Genomic DNA, 4689 nt, shown 5'->3' on the forward strand with positions numbered 1-4689 from the left:
CAAGAAATAAAACAGGTTATCAGAAAATCACTTTTTATTTTATAAAAATACTAACATAAAATTGACCTGTGGGCACAGCTGCTCTCTGAATGAAGATCCCACCTCAAAAAGCACACACAAGGGTAATTTAAAGGTAAATATCTAATCAAGATAAGGACAGTATAGCAAATTTCCCAAGAATCCCTTTTGACTGCCATGTTCCAATTAATACAGTAGTAGTGCTCACTACAACACCTTTTATCAAGATATATCAAAGTACATCTCAATATAAAACCCAGGCATATTAGCTACAAGAATAAATAAGTAAAACAAAAACGAGCAAAAGAAGGATTGCAGAAAAAAAAAAAAAATTGGTAATGACATCATGAACCTCAATATGTCATGTAAGCAGATGAGCCAAGAAGAAACTTCCAAGATCTGCCTTGCAATTAGGACAGTGCCTTGCTACAGTTCATGCAAAGTCAAATCAAATGTACTTTCCCATGCTCAAAAAGTATGAATGAAAATAAGTAATTCTTCATTTCACTACAAAAAGAAGCTTCCAAAGAAGTAAATACAATGTCAAAGCTAAAACTGTTGAGCTTATCATGGAAATTTATCATATATCTCAATGCATCATAAAACAGCTACAATGAAATTGCCCAAGCTTTAATTTTTAAAAATTATATTCACTACATTTCATTTGCTGTTGAAATGCAAATATTTATATCTATTCAGTCAACTTCAACTACTAACCCTACTATATGTATATAAAAAAAAAACAAGTTTTGAGTACTACTCATGTGAGCAATACTAATACTAAATACTACTGGAAACTATATAAGCATAAATTAAAATTTAAAACTTTGCATGCACATACATAATTTCTGCGATGCAAATAAACTAGTTTCTATAGAAAAAATAAAAAGCTACATTTCATATATCTCTGAAAAAAGGAAGAAACGGGAAAATTAACAAACTGGAAAAAAAAAAACAGCATACATTCATGCAACAAATGCTGTTTCAAGAAATGGACAAGAACCCTTAAGCATCAAATAAAAAGGGGGGAAAACAAGGAAAATAAGAGAAATATGCAAATCAACTCCTCTTGTCATGGCTGGAGAAGGAGAACACCATGCACAATTCCCTCCTCCACATACCTTCACCGGGCTGTTTATTTGGTTAGCAACACCCAGTCCCGCACTTGTGACTCCATCAAGTCTTCGGTTGAGCCCTCATAGTCGTACACAGGAGGGGGGATGGGAGAATAGGGTGTGGAAGATGGGGGTACGGGGATACCATTTGACCCAGATCGCTCCCATTGGTGCTGGCGCGACCCAAGGAGGCTATGGGCTAAGCACGGAGGACATTGTCGGAGTAGTTGGGTAGAAGTGCACCGGGTGCTATATGAGAGTGGCTAGTGGTGCTTGGGTGGGTTCAGACTTTGAGAATGGAATATAACTGAAATTTAGTCACAAAACTTTCCTCTCCACCATTGTCATATAGCTCTATCACACAAGTTATAATTGCCATAATCATATCTCAAAATAAGAAAATATACTTGAAATATGATACTAAACTGAAGACTGTACCATCTACTCTTAATATGGAAAACTTAACACACACTAAAACCAAATTAGACAGTATCATGAATACTCAAGTCTTTAATTTCCATTCATCTATAATAAATGGTATGTATGGAAACGTTACAGAGTGAGTGTGAAAGTGAGTTTGAAAGAGAGTTGTGTGTGTGTGTGTGTGTGTGTGTGTGTGTGTGGTGTGTGTGTGTGTGTGTGTGTGTGTGTGTGTGTGTGTGTGGTGTGTGTGTGTGTGTGTGTGTGTGTGTGTGTGTGGTGGTGTGTGTGTGTGTGTGTGTGTGTGTGTGTGTGTGTGTGTGTGTTGTGTTTCTCTCTCTCTCCAAGTGTTTTTTGCTTATAAATAATACTGAATATTGATACATTTAGAAAGTTAACTATATTAACTCTTACACCAATGATGCTCATTTTCTTATTTGCTTTTGGTGTGTAATTCATTAATTGTTGGTAGCCAGCCAACATTTGTCTGGCATCACCCTAATTGGTAACATTCCTAATAGGTTAAAGTTTGGAAACAATAGTAATATGAAGTCAGTTTTGACAAACGACTGGCTAGATTTGATATCAACTCACCTACATAACAAAAGAATCATGGGCAGAAAGACACTGGGATTGGTGAATAGTATATTTATTCGTATTTGCTTTTGCCTGTTTATTTACAATTTGTGTGAATTCATACTATTCTCATCAAGGAAAACTGCACTGTGATTACTATGTGAGGTATAGGCATATCGTAAATCTTTTCTATCCTAGTAACTCCCAAAAATTTACCATGAACAACTTTCATAAAGAAAGCCAAATGGATATATTTTTCTTTCTGTTAACAACCAAAATTTGGTAAGTGTTATGAAGTCAATTATTAACCCTTTATATACAAGTGTATGAACTGTCCATGTGAATTGTGTCACACGGATGGCTTCACAAGTGCTCAGCCAAATAGGAGTCAATAAGTAGCCCTGCATGACCTCACCTCCCCATTCATTGAACTTTTTTTTCTGATATTCTAATTATCATTAATGACATCATGATTATCATAATGTTATCAACATATCAACGGCAATAAAAGAAAATTAAAAATTCTACCCTAATTCAAAGAAATTGGTAAAAAAGTGAGATGCCTAGTAATTGACTTTTAGTGACTAAGTACTTGGAGCTATCTATGTGCAAACACAATCACTAAACTATAATCAAGGTGGCTTTGGCACACGTCACACCATCCCAGACAAGAGGCTTAAACTGAGGCTCATTTCTTTCTTCCTGAGCCTTACTGTGATGCCTCTTGAAACATAAAAAAAGTGTGTTTTTCTTTGTTTATTTATTTATACATTACATGGTTTACACATCTCTTTGCATAAATATTAAAAAAACAGAAAGTTTTAGAAACCTAAACTTACACAAAGTACACACATACATACACAGTACATCATGTACCTACATATCTATATTTATCTCCCTCTTCTCTCTCTACATATATATCTATATACATCTATATACACCTTTCTTCTATCTATCTGTCTATATCTATATCTATATTTCTCTCTCTCTCTCTCTCTCTCTCTCTCTCTCTCTCTCTCTCTCTCTCTCTCTCTCTCTCTCTCTCTTCTCTCTCTCTCTCTCTCTATATATATATATTATTATATATGTATATATATATATATATATATATATATATTATATATATATATGTATATATATTTATATATATATATATATATATATATATATATATATGTGAGTGAGTGAGTGACGTGGAGTGAGTGTGTGTGTGTGTGTGTGTGTGTGTGTGTGTGTGTGTGTGTGTGTGTGTGTGTGTGTGTGTGTGTGTGTGTGGTGTGTGTGTGTGTGTGTGTGTGTGTGTGTGTGTGTGTGTGTGTGTGTGTATGTGTGTGTTCATTTCTATCAGTATTCTATTTATGAACTGCTAAAGGAAAAACATCTAAGATTGTGCAAGTATGATATAATTACCAATTCTTGTCACATTTCATTACTTTGTTATTGCTCTATTGACCTTTACCATTATTAACCTAACCATCTTGGATGTATGTTCTGTCTCCTGTAGTTTTTTGTGTATTTTGTTACATACAGATGGCTCAACATGTGCTCAACCGGCAAGATGTCTATCAGTAGGCCCTAGTGACAGATCTTGATTTCCCCATAACTTAAATTGGCAGAAAAATATGCTTTTCTTTTTAATACAATTGATATCACTACTGTAATTATTGTTATTTATGTTATGAATGTTAAATTGTATCAAAATCTTCGTATATTTAAGACAATGAAATAATACAAAAGACATTTCCAAAAGTCAAGGAAAAGGGTAAATAAGTGAGATAGGTAGGATTAATAACTGATTCCTTGGGGATTAAGCACTTGTAGAGCCATCTATGTGTAAATGCAATAATTAAACTTGTATTACAGTGGGCATGGCATATATTCTTCCCATCTGAGCTGATTGGGTTGATGTTGATCATTACTGACACTTTTGATTCGCTCATGATGGGTAAACTTAACACAACGTACCCAGGGAAAATGTTGTGTGTTGTGTTGTGTATTAAATTATGAAATGGCTCCACACTCTGCAAGTGCATAGCCACAAGGGAGTCATTTAGCTGACCTTATGACCTCACCATCCTTTGAGTTTGTGGGAAAAACATTTTATTTTTTTTTTTTACTAAGGCTAACAATATCAATATTTATTTGTTATCACATACTTTATAATTATTATATATGTATATGGTAGTATATGTATGTGTGTGTATATATATATATATATATGTGTGTATGTATATATATATATATATATATATATATATATATATATATATATAAGATATATACATATATACACAAAGATATATATATATATACAAAGATATATACATATATAAACAGAGATATATACATATACACAAAGATATAATATATATAAATATAATATATAGATATTGATAATATATATAGATAGTATATATAATCACATTATATATATATAAATATATAATATAATATATATAATGTGGTGGTGTGTGTGTGTGTGTGTGTGTGTGTGTGTGGAGGGGTGTGGTGAGGTGGATGTGTGTGTGTGTGTGGTGTGTGTGTGTGTGTGTGTGTTTTG

At 33.3% G+C, this 4689-nt stretch overlaps 1 pseudogene; it reads right to left on the reverse strand.

Annotated features, from left to right (window-relative positions):
* Window positions 1–4689, reverse strand: part of LOC119599189 — a 17394-nt pseudogene that overhangs the window by 10510 nt on the left and 2195 nt on the right.

This window comes from Penaeus monodon, chromosome 42 (genome assembly GCF_015228065.2).
Source record: "Penaeus monodon isolate SGIC_2016 chromosome 42, NSTDA_Pmon_1, whole genome shotgun sequence".
In the NCBI taxonomy this organism is placed as follows: Eukaryota; Metazoa; Arthropoda; class Malacostraca; order Decapoda; family Penaeidae; genus Penaeus; species Penaeus monodon.